Source organism: Sceloporus undulatus, chromosome 4 (assembly GCF_019175285.1).
Source record: "Sceloporus undulatus isolate JIND9_A2432 ecotype Alabama chromosome 4, SceUnd_v1.1, whole genome shotgun sequence".
NCBI lineage: Eukaryota > Metazoa > Chordata > Lepidosauria > Squamata > Phrynosomatidae > Sceloporus > Sceloporus undulatus.
The window spans coordinates 30,041,576-30,058,279 of NC_056525.1; the positions used below are offsets into that span (position 1 = coordinate 30,041,576).

At 41.3% G+C, this 16,704-nt stretch overlaps 2 protein-coding genes across 3 annotated transcripts in view; both read right to left on the minus strand.

The window, feature by feature from the left end:
* Positions 1-5,927, minus strand: part of EYA2 (EYA transcriptional coactivator and phosphatase 2) — a 201,098-nt gene extending 195,171 nt beyond the window's left edge. Inside the window, exon 1 of the mRNA XM_042465931.1 lies at positions 5,617-5,927. The gene's annotated coding sequence lies outside the window, so the exon portion shown is untranslated. The remainder of the gene's footprint in view (positions 1-5,616) is intronic.
* The window catches only part of NCOA3 (nuclear receptor coactivator 3), a 1,019,275-nt gene that overhangs the window by 580,254 nt on the left and 422,317 nt on the right, over positions 1-16,704 (minus strand). The window lies entirely within an intron of this gene.

Here is a 16,704-nt window from a genome sequence, read left to right on the forward strand (position 1 = left end):
AGTGAAAAATATAGAACTGTTCCATGAAAATTTGTTATTCTTAAACCCTTTTCCTCTTGTGAAATTACAGCAGAGCCAGCAGCCAGCAACCACTAGTCTTTTCTGCAATCGATAAATGATCTAAGCCCCCAAGGTAAAGCTACCAACAAGCCACTGGCCTCATTATTTCTTCACCACCAATTTTGGAGATTTATCCTCACCTGATTAGAAGCAGGGTGTTGGTTAAACACCATTAAAGGAGTTAAGATCTATAAATAAAGATTAGATACTGTTCTCAGCAATGTGGTGCCTGCTTCGCCATTGTTTTGTGAGTGAAAAGTTGAGCTCCTAAACAAGCAAGTCTTCCAGAAAGAGAAAGAAACACAAGGAAAGAAAGGCAAGGAAAGTAAAAAGAGAGAAAAGACCATTTTTCCTTGTTTATCACTCTGTGTTTTTTAAGCCCTAAATTGTCTTGTTGTTCAGCTGGGTGCAATTCATAAAGCGTGCTTTAAGAATTGGTAAGCGGAAACCATAGGACCCAACAAAACACATTTTAAAACTGCTTGTCATAATGGAGATTTTCAGATGGGGCAAAAGCCGGGAGTAAAAGGCATGCTCTCAGCATAATAGTGTGATTGTGCTGAAGATTTTCAGATGACATTGCGCTCATCCAGGACTTATCCCATGACAATCCAGGAAAGCTTGACCAACAAACCATTCTTGGGACTTCCCGGTGAATGGTTTGTTGCTGGAGTATTCCTGAATCTTCACGGAATATGTCCTGGAGGAGCGCAATGTGTCTGAAAATCTTCAGCACAATCGCATCATTATGCAGGGACTATGCCTTTTACTCCTGGCTTTCCCCTTGTCTGATCATCTCCAATGTTTAATTACAGTGTATTTCTGATTATGAAACAAAAAGAGGTATCAAAACTAGAAATGAAATAATGTACTGTACACTTGACAATGAACTTGCACTGATGCTTTTGAGATTAGAACCACAGAATCATAGAGTTGGGAGCCACCACAAGAGCCATTCAGTCCAACCCACTGCCATGCACAAATACACAATAAAAGCACCCCTGACAGATGAGTATCAACTTCTGTTTAAAAAGCCTCCAAAGAAGGAAAAGTTGTATAAGATAAGTTACATTATATTTCTCTTCTTACCAAAGTGGGAGGTGAGGTTTATTTTACTTAAAGCTAAAAAACAAATTACAAAAACAACAACAATTAGGTATCCCCCCCGCCTCATTTACCCAGCCTACTAAATAATCTAAAAGAGAAATCTCTATCTGTGCTTTTCCTTATTTTGTGACAGTTCACATGCTTTAAAATTACAGGGTGTGAACTAACTAGATGAAACTATTTTACTAACCTACTGGTTTCCATTGAATTTAGTGGGATTTTAAGAAATTATTTTGACAGAGTTTCACCACCAGCATTTAAGTGGAACGTATCCAGCAGGGTATAGTGGTATGAGTGGTTTTACCTCAGGAGACTGGGGTTCAAATCCTCACTCATGCATGGAAACACAATGGGGAACCCTGGGCAAAGCATATTCTCTCAGCCTAAAATGAAGACAACGGCAAACCTCCTCTGAATAAATCTTGCCAAGAAAACCTTATAATAGGTTTCCCTATTTTTGCTGAACAACTTCACATCTGGTATTTGAACTGAATTATTTTAATTTGAGGTTGGGCATGAAAATCCATTTTCTCACAGATGGAATTATATTTTCATTTACATACATATTTGAAATACAGCCCCCCCCCCCAATGTGGTTTCTCATTAGGGTGCACAATCTGTAAATTTCATGCATGAGCAGATTACAGGAAATATTAGTTTTGAGTAAATTTAGGCTGAGACATTATCTGGAGATATCTTATTATATCTGAAGGTCAATAGCAAAATCTCTCAGAGGACCTTATCACACTAGTGAAATCCTGTTCAGAAATGGGATTTAAACTAGATTTAAATTTATAAAAACTCATAGAGGCGGGAAGTTTATCACACGACGTTACTACCAAAGTGAAATAACACAAAGATAAACCAAAGGTAAAACGGAGAAAAACAGCAGCTCTTTACTCCCGCAACTTCCTGAAAGTAAAAAGCTGCCATTTTTCTCCATTTTGCCTTCGGTTTATTTTGGCGTTATTTCACGTTTGCAGCAATGTCATGTGATCATTTGCAGGTTTAAAAAAAAATTAAATCTAGTTTAAATCCCATTTCGCTAGCAGGATAAGGTCCAGAGTGGAAATGAAGGAATACTTGACAGGAGCTGTAATCAGTTACAAAACAACTATTCATTCATAGCAGTAAGCAATGCAATACAAATTCACCCTGAAACACTATTTACTTTCACTGAATTCAGTAAGGCTTGCTTCTCCGTATACCTCTATGAGACTGCACAGCTAATTAATGTAGAACAATCCTGGCTAGATCGAAAATTCCCTCTCTCCATCCAGGTGCTTATCTCAATTAGCTTTAAGCTTGTACGTGGAAGTTAATTATGACCGGTAAACAGAAGGCAGCATGGTATAGTCAGTGGTTTGAACACTGGACTACAGATCTGGAGACCAGAGTCCAATTGCCTGCTTGGGCATGGAAACCCATTGGGTGACCTTGGGTGAGTCACACTCTTAGCTCCAGAAAACTCCATGATAGATTCATACTGTATTAGGATAGCTGTCAGCTGGAAATGACTTGAAGGAACACAACAGTAAGACACAAGGACAAATTGTTCTGAGATGAATGTTTCATTACGCCAACTTAATTTGACAACAATGCCAATAATCACTGAAATGAGTTGTTCCCTTTGGAGTAATATAGTTAGTACTTCATGTCCAGGTGACAACATAAAGTCATCCTGATACAATTTTCCAGAAGTTAATCAACAGACAACGGCAGAGATACTTTTTGCTAATGTTTTCTTACCATCCTCAGCAAAGTAACTCCAAGTTTAGCCGGTCTTTGTCAGAGCACTAGATCGGGACAAATTTCAGCCACCCGGAGATGTTACACAGTCACGCAGCTAGACTCACCTTTCAAAACCCTTGCAAGCAAGAGGAGAAAAGTGATGACAAAACTAAGCAAAACAAAACCCTACTATCTAGGCACAGCAGTAATCACTACTTAAGATACCCCCAAAGCTATCTTTTCCAAGATTTTGTGTCTGCAGATTGTGCCAGCTGAGCATAGGTTTCTGTTTGTTAACATTTTCTAAATTTATTATAAAACGGCCATTGAAATGGAGCCAGTCTTCAAAACACAGTTATGACTGAGGAACTCATATTTCAGAACGAGAATTTAAGAGAAAGGGAGCAATGTTTTTAAATGTTTTTTTAAAAGCAAAAGTAGCAGCAGCAGAACTAAATCAATCTGCTAGAGCAGAGCAATAAATATATAAGGGGCAATTGGTTAAAAGATAATATTCTAGTCCTAAATTAACCTTCCAAAATTCCTTCACACATCTCAAGATCAGCACACAGAAGCAACTAAATGTACAGAGGTCAAATGAAATGTAGTGGCTATATATAGCAATTTCTTGCCAGGAATAGACTAAATACTGTACTATCAAGACCGCTAAACACCACAACCAAGCGCTGACCCACAACTTTCAGAGTGCTAAGGGACATATACTCGAGATTGCCTCAGCAATATTGATGTGGAACATGGGGACACTTAACCAGTTTACCAGTTTGCTTTAGAAGCTCATTTTTTCATTCACAAGGAATATATCCATCTAAAAAAGACTTGTATGCTAATAAATTCCTTCCCTGGACTCAAACCTTTAATTTCAGATTTAGGAATTTATTATGTATAGATCATACTAACTGTTCTCTTCCTAGCAATAACTCACTTTCCGGATTGTATATAAATCCTAATTTTAATTTTAAAAATTCCCCTCCTTTCTTAAATAACACATTGAATGGTGAATATAAGAACTTCAGTCTTCCGTATATGCTTCAAGCAAGAATGACTAGTACTATTGCTATACTAAAATGGATTAAGGTATTGTATCTTGTAGTCAACTGATATTTGGTGTTTATAATACAGAAGAGACCTTTAAAAAATCACATTGTGGTTTTTGTTGTTGTTGTTTTGTCAAAAGACCTCAGAAAAGTTGTATGGCTAAACTGCCTGTCATTTGCAACTTTATTTTCATGTTTTAAAAAGCAGTATTTTTTCCTCCTGGGGATCCCTCCGTGTCGCAAGTGTTAGAGAACGAAATAAAAACACGAAACAGATGTACTGTCAGGCTTGATGTCCCATTTACAAGGTCAGTACCATTTGGAACATGCTCTTTACAAATCCGGATGATGTTACAAAAGTCTCCCTGTTTGTAATGTTCAAAAACACTTCATCCAGAACTTCGTCCAGAAGAGGACTAGTAAGAAGTCACAAAAATGTCATTCACTTTGCTCTTCAAGCACAGAGAGCCTTTTCAAGTACATATTATCACAGATTAATTATTTATTCCTTTACTGGAATATTCACCTCCCTAAAATGAAATGTTTCTATTATGACAAATGACTTATTTGCCCAGTTGTCACACATAGCAGAAACGCTCTCATGTCCATATTGTCTCCAGCAAACTGGATGACACACCTGAAATGCCATGTATAGAGTAACCCGCAAATAAACAGGGACGGCGAATCAATGTTCACCTACTCAGGGTTACGCAAGAGGTTTGGTAGGTCTTCCAGAAATGCATTCAACCCCCAGAGAAAACTTTCCATATGTTTTGAACAAAAACTAAGCCAAAAGACCCCTTTCCTATCAAAAAAAGAGTTAATGTTAGGCCAACTATTCCAAATGTAACTTGGAAAAAGTGACTGTGTGTGTCAAAGTCTGCAGCAAGTGGAGGGCTACTGAGAATAGATACAATGCCATCGCTGAGAAATAAACAAGCATTCAAAAAAGACATAGCTGTGTTTGTCTGGAAATCTTGGAGCCCCTTGGAGCCGAATGCAAAGGCAGAAGCTGGGCCCATGAGCTTTTGTAGCCTTGAGCCTGAGAAAGGCATGTGCTGAGGAAATAGGCTCAGGTCTAGGAAACTTCATGCGCCCAGTTTCCAGGGATTTCCAAGATCCCTTTTCCAAGATCTTCTGTATCTATTTCTCTTCCACTTGCTTTCCCACCCACAATGACCCCGAAAAAGAAAGAAAGAAGAAAGAGAGAGAGAGAGAAGAATGAAAAGATAAGAGAGAAGGAAGGAAAAGAAGAAGAAGAAGAAAGAGAGAAAAGGAAGGAAGCAAGGAAGTGAGAAAAGGAAGGAAGGAAGGTCAGAGAAGGAAGGAAGCAAGCAAGCAAAAAAGAAAGAAAGGGAAGGAAGGAAGGAAGGAAGGAAGGAAGGTGCTGCCCCAAGAGAAAACCAAGCGGGTGGCTGCCTTTCAGTCTCTGCGCGGAAACTGAAGTTTGGTCTTGAAAGCGAAAAGGATCGGAGAGAAATGAATGGAGGCAGCCTTTGCGCGCAAGTTCTTTCCCCGGAAAGGCGACGGGGGCCAAAGGCGGGATGGTCCCCCAAAGGAAGAGGCGCAACCCCCATCCCCCCCTCTCTCTCTTGGGGCCAAGGGGCGCCCCAGTCTCGGGACCCAGGAAGGACGGGGGGGGGTCCGATGCCATCCGACTCACCCGGGGCTGTCGCAGAGGGTCGCTCCCCTCACCCGCCGGCTTCTGCCAGGAGGAGGCGGAGGTGCCCTCCAAGGTGTGCTGCCCGTGCCAAGGCTGCCAGGGAGGAGGAAGGGTCGCCCTGCCCTGGCCTTGCCCTTGGCCTCGGAGTTCAGGAGGCAGAGAGGAGCCCTAAGGCTCGGAGGGATGGAGGGAGGAGGAAGAGGAGGAGGGCGAAGAAAGGAGGGAGGGAGGGAGGGAGGCAGAGGGGAAGGCAGAGAGCCAGGGACACAGCGCCGGGGAAGAGGAGCATTTGGGGAGGCAGCGCTGCCTCTGCTGCTCCCGCTCGGCTTACCTTGGGAAGAGGAGGAGGAGGAGGAGGAAGGAGGCATCCCCAGAAGCCCCCAAGGCCCCGGACCCTCCTTGGCTTCGGGTTTCTTCCCCAGCCCCCTCCTCTCCCCCCCTTGCCAAGGGACCTGGCAGCCCCCGGAGAGCAAGGGCTGGGAAGACGAGCCCCCTCCCCCTCTCTCCCTGGCCTTCAGCCCAAAGGAAGAAGCAGAGCATCCTAGACTCGGAAGAGAGAAGCTCCCAGCTTCTTTTCCTTCACTTGGGCTCAAGTCTAGCAAAGCTCACAGGGAAGGAATGCTGGGGCAGGGGCTTTCCTAGGCCGGAGCTTAAGGGAAAGGAAGGAGCTGGCCTTATTGACCCCTCAGGCAGAGGACGAAGGACCCACTTCGGACATCCTTCCCAGGGATGGGGCCAAAAGCAAGGCAGAGCTGCTGGGAGCTCCTTGTTGGAGGGTTGTACACATCGGAAAGGGAGAATCCACCCCCCCCCCCTTTTCCTTGTTTGTAATGGAATGGTTCTAGTTTGATCTTAAAAGTCAGAATACCATAGACTAATTTTTAAAAAGCAAAACAGTTGTCCATTTGTCTGAAGGTATTAATAGTCGATTATAACCAACTAAACTGGGAAGCCTCACTTCAGTTAAGCCCAAAAAGCGAAGAGTTGGACTCCAACTCTGGCGATGGAGCTTGGCTGTCCTTCTTGCCCATAGAAACTCCTTGAGGGGCCTTGGCTGAGGCAGACGCTCACAGACCCAGAAAACCCTGTCATAGCTTCACTTGAAGGTTGCCATAAGTTGGAAATGAAGGCACATGGCAACAAGCTTGATATATTATCCATTTCAATAAGCGCTGAACTGGGCTTGGCTCCCACATAAGGCTACAGGCTTCTCATAGGCTTCGCAGCCCATCTGGACTGATTAAAATACCCCAAACCAACCACTATGCACTCCTTGGTGGTCAATCCCCTTGAATCCCCTTACTTTCAAGTTAATGAAATTGAAGCCTTGCATGATCTATGGTGGAAGGCAGTTATCCAGTTGGTTCTAGCTTGAACTGCATTTAAGGACTAGAGAAGAAAGGAGTGAAACTGACAGTATTGACTGTGGGTGGGGTCAGACTTTGCTGTTTGTGGAATTGGGCTCAGAGGTGGACAATGAATAGTATTCAGTCATTTTTACTCCTATGTGCCCCCTGAAAAGTTGCCCTGGAGAGTTGGTGGAGGGCAGCATGGCAGATGGCACTGGTGTAACCTGCCTCTGATGACCTCCACATGTTGAACTACGATGGCTCTGCTTGCTGGGGAAATGGGAGGTATAGTTCAGAACATCTGGAGGGTGTTGGTTACAGATGTCTCTCCAGATGTGTTGAACTATGATGGGCTTGCTGGCTAAGTATAGTGGGAGGTATTGTTCAGCATATTTGGAGGGTTTTGGTTGAAAATGTGTTGAACTATATATTGAACTATGACATCCTTGCTGGCTGGGAACAATGAAAGCTTCACCTAGAATCATAGAATCATAGCGTTGGAAGAGACCACAAGGGCCATCCAGTCCAGCCCCCTGCCATGTAGGAACTCTCAAAGCATCTCCGAAAGATGGCCATCTGGCTTCTGTTTAAAGACTTCCAAAGAAGAAGACTCTACCACACTCCGATGGACTGTATTCTGCTGTCAACCAGCTCTTATTGTCAGGAGATTCCTCCGAATGTTGTTCCATCGCTTATTCTATGGAGCAGCAGAAAACAAGCTTGCTCCATTCTCAATATGACATGCCTTCAAATACTTATTCAGGGCTATCATACCACTTCTTAACCATCTCTTCTCCAGGCTAAATATACCCAGGTGTTTATCACACAGACATTTTTGCAGCTCAGATCCGGAGTGACTCCTGGTTCAGCTATGTGAATTCACATTATAACGTGAATGTTTTATCACACCTGGTTGCCCTTCCGTTTCCCTTCCAAAACGAAGGGGAATCGAATCCAAGGCAAGTCACGTGATGCGGATTCAATCAAAGTGGAGTGAGTGCAAATTGTATTACCACACCGGTGGGATTCAACTATTTGAATCGGCACCCTTGCGCAGGCTCAGTGGGGGTCTGAACGCATTGTGACCTTGTACGTTTATGGGGTGAAAAGGGGTGCAAGTTCTTGTTCCCTGCTTCGCGCAATTGCATGATTGCGTGAATATTTGTCTCGTGAATATTTCTGTGTCTTGTTCATCTCCCTTTTTTATTTTCCCTTCCATTTCAGCAATTTTAACACACACACACACACACACACACACACATATAGATAGATATACATACATATCTGTATATTCATATTCACGCATGCACGCGCGCGCACACACACATGTATATTCCAAAAAAATGAGTTGCCCTGAAAGTGAAAAGACCACCGAAAGGAAATGGGGGAAAGTTGCAGCACTGCATCATGGGAAATTTGCAACCCAGGGGGTTTCCGGTGGTGTACCAGAGCAGAAGTGAAGTTGCATTCCACACCAGACCAATTCGGAGTGAAATCGAAGTGAGCTTGGAAGCAACTTCTGTGAATTCGCTTGTTACTGATTACACCAAAATGAGAAGTCACTTTGGAATCACTGCGGAAGGCCCATGGAAGGAGCCCCCATAGAATGGAATCACGTGTGATAACACATCACGTTATCGCGTGAATTTGCACCGTTGGACCCGCAGTCATGTCAGATCTGAGCTGCAAAAAGCTGCAAAAACCTGTGTGATAAACACCCCCTAAGTCTCTCCTCATAGGACATAATTTCCAGACCCGTCACCATTTTGGTGACCCTCCTCTGGACACATTTGGATACTTCAACATATTTGGATGGTGCTAGTTGCAGAGGTCTATACTAAGGGAAATAGTGGGTGAGGGGAATCAGTAAAAATAATCTCCCCATTCACCAGTGGAAAATTTCACTAAGTCAGACATTTCTGTGAATAGAAGGATCCCTTCCTTTCATTGGAGGACATGTCTGGATCTAAGCTATGGGAAGAGTTTTTGATTGACTAGATTGGACACCGGCAAATGCCTAAAGTAAGAGTCCACATAGATTCATGTTTCCTGATTAATTTTTTGTTTGTTTCTGTAGATGAGGTCAGCTGTCAGCCTTAAAATGCATTTAAACAGCATAAATCACTTTGGTTTTGGATATATTGTTGTTGTGTGCCTTTAAATCATTTCTGATCTATAGCGACTCTATCAGGGAGGGTTTATTGTCAAAAAATTTTCAGAGAGGATTTGCCTCTCTGAAGGCAGAGAGAGAGTGACTTGGCCAAAGTCACCCAGTAGGTTTCTATGATTTGAACCCTGTTCTCCAGAGTTGTAGTCCAACGTTCAAACCACCATACTTTTATGGATATGGAGACCTTGGATGAGTCACGTGCTCTCAGCCCAAGAAAACCTGTGATACGTTCCCCTTAGAGTCATCATAAGTTGAAAGTGACGTGGAGGAACACAACAACAAAAATATCCAGCATAATCCACACAATGTACATTATCCAAATGAGTAACTGTAGTATAGCATTATTTATTATCAAACAACAGTAACAAAAATAGATCATGTTTGCTTTTCCATGATGCATTATCTAGGTCGATTAAACTCCACAAATGCGTAGAGGAAAACAGTGGCTTGGGTGTATCAAAAAAGTGACCACATCCAAGCTCATCTCCCAATTCTTAAAAATGCTCGATTTTGCAGGAATCAATCCAAGAGTGTTGGCAATTCTCTGTGGAGTTGCTTTCTTTTATTTCTTTTCTATTTAACATATAACTTGTCCAAGGATACATGATACCTATGAAAAAAATAACAATTTCTTTAGGAGGAAAAACCAGCAGCATTACAATTTTATCCCATAGAATGTGGAAGCCTCTTTTGTGGAAAATGAAGGGACACAGAAAAGCATTAGAACTGAGGATTTTAATATACTGCTGCAGCCCACTTTGAGATTTCATTAATTCCAGCCCCTGCCAGTGCAACACAAACTTTATTGTAGCTAGGCAGCTGGTTTTGCAATCAGTTCTTATCTTTCAGAACAATCTGAATGCCAAATGTGTCAAAAATGGTAGAGGGGTGAGAAGGAGGAAGGGGACAACAAGAAGAAACAAAGCATAGCATGGTGTTGCCAACATTTTGAATGGCCTAATAATAATTCCTGACATAGCCCTAACCCCATTATCTTGATATGATTTTCATGAAGATTTTGATTGTTATTATTTTTGTCGTCCAGTGAGATATGGGTATTGATATATCCTTATTTTGTTTAAAAGAAGAAGGTAGATCGGAGAGAAAAGGAAAAAGAAACCAGGCCAAACAAACAGTTGTGTGTTGAAAGTGTCACCAGATCTGAAAAGAATGATAGCTACTGATCTAGTGTTGTCGTGTGCCTTGAAGTCATTTCCAACCTATGGCGATCCTAAGGTGAACCTATCATGGGGCTTTCTTGGCAAGATTTGTTCAGAGGGGAGTTGCCCTTGCCTTCCTCTGAGGCTGAGAGAATGTGACTAGCCCAAGGTCAACCAGTGGGTTTCCATGGCCAAGCAGGGATTCAGATCCTGGTCTTCAGAGTCATAGTGCAATGCTCAAACCATGCCGGTTCTCTCTAATATACCTCAATAAACTGAGAAATAGTCAGCCTGGCCATCAAGATGTTTTCTAAACTTAGCATAAGACAAGGGTTGGAACCTTTCCCCCCACCCCTGTCAAGAGCCATATTTCCTTGGAGGCAGTCTGTTGGGGCAGTGCAGAAACTGTGGGTAGGGCCAGAGCCCTAAGTGGGCTTCCTCTGTTGTTTCTCTTTTTCTGTCTCTCTTAACTTTTTCTTTCTTTCTCTGAGCCATGCTTTCTTTCCTCCTCTGTTCCTTCCTCAATGGGCTAATGGTGATGCATGCCCTCTCTTTGCAGAGGTCTAATCTGATCCCTTGAAGTGGGCTTTTCAAATCAGTCTGCACAAGTTTAGGCAGAGGGTTGCAGGTTGCTCAAGGGCTACAGGTTGCTGACCCTTGCCACTGAAGTGCCTTGTTGAAACAGATACTTGTTTCTTTAGTTAGTCCAATAGAATATCCAAGCTCTGGCCCACAATGACATTAGGCCACAAGAAAACACATGGTGGATGCAAGGATTTAAAAGAGACAAACGTACACAGTTTTTGCAGACAATTATGCTATATGACAAGGAGTAAAAAAAGCTCAGGGATACCAATTTATATGACCTAATGTGTAAAAATACTTTCTAATACCAAATATGGAGATCTGTTACTTTCAGAGTGTGAAAGCCAAACCCACCTCCTGTTACCCTTTTCCTAAGAGAATTTTTTGGGTTTCTTTTTTAGTATTTTAGCACTAATCCACTCAGTCTTGGATCTTGACTTGCAGCTGGATTCCAGCCATCTGCTTCTATTTTCTCAGCAGTTGACTACTTAAGGATTTTTCAAAAGCTCAGTTTTAATTGTGAGCAATTTTTTACTTGCATCTATTTTAAATTAATTAGTATATGCAAATTAGCAGCCGCCAAAGGAGACATTGCAGCTGCAAACCAATCCAACTACTCAGTCATTATTTTGGCAAAGCTACCTTACACAGGGGGGCATTCCATTTTAATTCTAGACCATGGACGATTGTACATTCAAATACACTTAAATTGATTGCCATATGCAAAGGAGGAGCTATCTTAAAGAGAAACCGTACCTCAGTCCAGTATTTCATCTATAATTGTGGTACTCATGGCTCATAGTACCTTAGAACAGTGGTTCTCAACCTCCAGATGTCTGGACTTCAACTCCCAGAAGTCCCAAATGATATGGCAAGTGGTCAATGATTCTTGGTGATGAAATGGCATGTTGGGAGTAGGCAATAAGACAAGACCATTAGATAGCCCAGGCCAGTAAATAGCAAGCATGAAGAGACATGTTGGAAGAAGGCAAAAAGGGAAGACCTCTAGATACCCCAGGTCAGGAAGCAGCAAGCACAATTTCAGGTATTTCAACATTAGTGACAAGATGGATATATCCCACTACAGGTAATATCTGCAGACTCACTTACAGCAGGGTACACAAAACATGCAATGGAGCATGTATACCTCTTTCTCCGTCTGTGTTCCCCAGCATCTGTCTCTTGGGGACAACTGCTTTATTGGCCTCATCACAATAGAAACAGGTCAGACCTGCTCCCCAGCATCCATCACCTGAGGTGACCAGATCATTCTATCTAATATTCAGGATTCTGGGGTTCAGGTGTGGCAGCACCAGCAGTGGTCCCTCTGTTGAGATTCATGGGTCCATGGAGTCATCCAAGGATGTCGCAGGACAAAAACCCAGCATTGTACAGAAGGAGGAGAAATGCAGCTCCTTCAAACCCCCCCCCCCACTTTCTGAGTGAAAGCAATGCTACACCAGGTGGTGGTCATTAGACTGGTGCTGGTCTGCCCGCCATCAATTTAGTGGCCGACAGTTTCCAGGAAATTAAAAAAATAGTTGTGTCCAACAGTACTATCCTATACAATTGGAAGAAGAAGATGAAGAAGCTCATCCTTTCTGCAGAATCTATGCAAATTATGGCATAGACCTCAAACTGCTGATATAAAAAATCAGAGTGAAGTTAAAGAAGTACTCCAAGTCCATCATCTTACCAAAATACTACCTGAAGAACATCTCTGTAGAATTTAAACACCATGTAAAGAACATGTTCATATTACTAAGCCTAACTGACAAGGAAACAGAATAATTCTAGACTGAAACAAGGAATAAATGCAAAAAGACACTATCAGTAGCCAAAGATATAGAAAAGCCACACTGAATGACAGATGAAACTGTTCAAATGCTTAAGAAGAGACAAGAAGCAAAAGTAAAAGGAGACAGAAGTAGGGTCAGTATCCTAAATGCAACTGTTCAGTGACTTGTCCAAAGGGACAAAGAGAACTATTCTAATAATCCATGAAAAGAAATTAAAGATGACAACAAAAAGATAGAACAAGAGACCTCTCCCACAAGACTCAGAAAATTAAAGGGAATTTCAAACCAAGAATAGAGATGTATAAACAACAGGAAACTGTATAATGTGATCAGGACAAAATAAAAAGTCAACAGTAGCAGTATAATAAAAAAACTCTATAAAAGAGATGAAATTATGAGAAATTCCTCAAAGAAGTATAATTTGAAGATGAATTTACAATTTTAGAAAATAAAGTGACAAAAAACCCCAAAGCAATTGGGAGAAATAAATCACGAAGAGTGGAACACATATCAGTAAGAGCTGTTTCAAATTCTAACACAAATTGGCCAAATGATATGGAAAGTAAAACTATGGCCCACAGATTGGGAATATTCAAGATTAAAGTTTAGGATTTCCTACACCTTTGGTCAATCACTAATCAAAATGGAGACTATAGTCATAAAATCTGAAGGTTACTAGCCTTGGAAAGGCAGCGATGAGGGAAATGAATAAGATCCTTGAGAGTAAAGACATATTATTAAATATGAAAGTAAGAATTGTCCAGGACATAGTGTTTCTGATTTCTATGTATGGTTGTGAAAACTAGCCAGTGAAGAAAGCTGAGAGGAAGAAAATCAAACCATTTGAAATGTGGTGCTTGAGAAGAGTTCTCTGGATATCACAGATGCTAAAGAGACAAAAAGAATGGGTCTCAGAGCAAATTACGCCTCAACTCCCACTGGAAGTGAAGATGACTATTCTGAGGCTGTTATACTTTGGACATATCATAAAATGATGCAGCTCATTTGGAAAAATGTTCACACTTAGTATAGTAGGAAGTGGTAGGAAAAGGCAGTTGGTGACTTCTCGTTCATAAAGTTACCATAAATCAAAGTCAACTTGATGACAAATATTAATAACAATCCAGTGGACACAAGTATGGCACCAGCTGGGAAAAATTTGCTGGTTCCCTAATAAAAGACTGAGAAGTCCTGAGATGGAGGATGCCTCAGATGAAAGGAAATCTTCAGCAAAGGAGGGCTGGGTTGGACTCTCTCCTTATCGAACAGGTCACTGCTAAAGCATGAGATTAAAATAATAATTGAAAAGTAATCCTTTGTAATCACAGATTGGTTGCTGACTTCTATTATTCTGCCTTCTATGAAGTATCTGAAGTGGCAGCCCTCACAAGTATGTTTTGCTGATTTAAAAACAGTTTTACACACCAGTTATTAAGCACTCTGACAGAAGGCTCCTAAAGGGCCTTGAGAGGTAACTAATCCATGTTAAGGGATCCCAAATAAATAGTCAGGGAGATACTATTGGCTTCCAGCTATACCACCCTATGGCCACTTTTGTCTCCTCAGTAATGCTTTGAGGAGGAATCCTAAAACCCACTGGCTAAATATATAGGTTTTTCCCCAGATTGTTGTGGGTTTCAGAGTGCAGGTACACTAATGCTTTTCAAAGATTTGTCATGGAAGTAGTATTGGTATTTCTGGAATACCTCTCTGTCATGTGAATGGGAAAGTGAAGCGCCAATAGAGGAGTGTGTAAAAAAAAAGGTGAGAAAGCTTTAGTGTTAGATTTGCATTCCTCAGGCTTTCAGTCCTGTTATACTCATTTCCGCAGACCCTACTACCTCTCATTAAACATCACATGGAAGTTGCACATAAAGCATACATATGCAAAAGCATTCAAAAGAGTCCATGATCTGTGTATTGCTATTACAATATCCTGGATAGGTTACATATCCAGCATACTGGCTGGCATTTTACTCAATCCTGGGGAGAAAGAAGAAAAGAATGGAGGACCAGTCCCTTGTGGCTGCTCCTCTTGAAAGACAACTGTGTGTAAAGGACACGCTAGATGTCAGGGAGAGAAATGAAAATACAAAGTGGTGCATGGGGAAAGATTAGACCCACAAACTCCAATACACTCATGAGGTTAGTGTATTGGTGCACCATGTAGTGGTTCCACTTTTAATCTTGCATTCATTTTTTTTGTTTTATTTTTATATTTTTGTTTACATTTTTAGGTATAAACCATTTTATACATAAATAAATCAATATAATTTTTTAAAAAATATATATTCAGAATGTTAAGCTGTACACACGACAGCATTATATTGTTCGAAAGTTCGAAGCAAGCATGCAGAATGTCTGGGCTGGAAAGTATTTTGATTGACCTCATGGTATGCATGCCACCTAGTTTAGCAAAAAATAATGTCCTTAACCTACCTCAAAGGATTGCTGTGAAGACAAAAGTGAAAATCACATTAAAAAAAAGAAACAAATACATCTAGAATTTCAAACTAATTCATTTGGAATTTATACTGGAATCCAGCACCCTTCCTGTTGTTCCCCTCTAAGTTGTGTTTAGAAGGTTATGAGTATGATTTGGCTAAAACCGGAGGAAAATAAAGGGTGAAGGTTGGTGTGTTCAGAATGCTTTCTAGTAACTTACACACTGAGCCATCACAAATCTCCTTTTCCCCTGTCTATTGCAGCACTGCTGTGACATAACCCAATCCAGTTTGGCCTGGCAGTTTCAACCCTTGGGCTCCTATCATTCAAAGTTGATTTACCATGAAGACCTTTCCTTGCATCTGGTACTAAGGCCTCAAGGTGACCACTAAACTGAACAGATAATCGTGTTGTACAGTGGGTTCAGAGTAATAAAGCCTGCCCAGTGTACCTTGTTATTGAATTAAATTAAAACATCCAGGCAGAGTTGTAGAAATAACAACAATTATTATTGAAACAGATAGACATCTAGCATTATGCTGGTTCCACACACAGTACATTGTGGAGGTGCTGTACTGTTTTAAAGTGTATGGTTTTAATGTGCATTTATCTTTTTAATTGCATTCTATTTTTTAAAAAACAAGTGATCCATTTTAATATTGTAATAGTTTCAGTCTATTTTAATGGTCACTTTTGTATGTTTTTAATTGTACTGTACTTTTACATTGTAAGGTGCTTTGAGTCCCAACTTTTGGGGAAAAGCAGTATTTAAATAAATTATTGTTGTTGTTGTTGTTGTTGTTGATGATGATACATGGTTACCACCTCCATTTCAAGCAAAATAACACTTCTCCTCTTCACATTGTCAACTTCACATTCTCAGCTCTTAAACCCTTTTCATATTCTCAGCTTTTAAAAACCTATTCATATCTTCTCCTTTCCTCTCTTCTTAACTGGCCCCAGCTCTGTCTGCCCCAACTCATTTTTGACCTGGCCTTCTCTAACCTTTTATAGACAAACCTCTGGTTTTCTATTTCTCCCAGATAGCTCCCCCCCCAGCTTTATGAAGGCTGAGGTTGGCTGTGATCTACCCAGACTTGTCCAACTTCTTGCTGCACAGGTACTTTCTTCTGAATACTCTTCAAAAAGAGCAGCATCTGCAGCCAGAAGATCTTCCAGTCATTGTTGTATTATGCACCTATTTTGCCCCAAGATGGCTCTGCCACTACAGGACTGGGATGTCTGAACCACCTAGGCAGCTTACTGTCCAGGCAGCCTAAACACCTAATTGAAGCCATTCTTTCTTTGGTGTCCCATTGCACTGGCTTTCACAATATTGCACTACACTGTTATGCTGTTATTATTCCACTTTAACTGCTATGGCTTCCTCTTGTGGAATCCTAGGATTTGCAATTCTGGGAAGAGCATTTAGAGATCTCAGCCAGAGAACTCATAGCATTTAGAAATCTCAGCCAGACAGCAATCACTAAACTATTTTTGTTTGTTGTTACCCACCCTCCATCTCGATCCATGGCGATCCTGTAGATGAGATATCTCCAAGACTCTCTAATATCCACTGC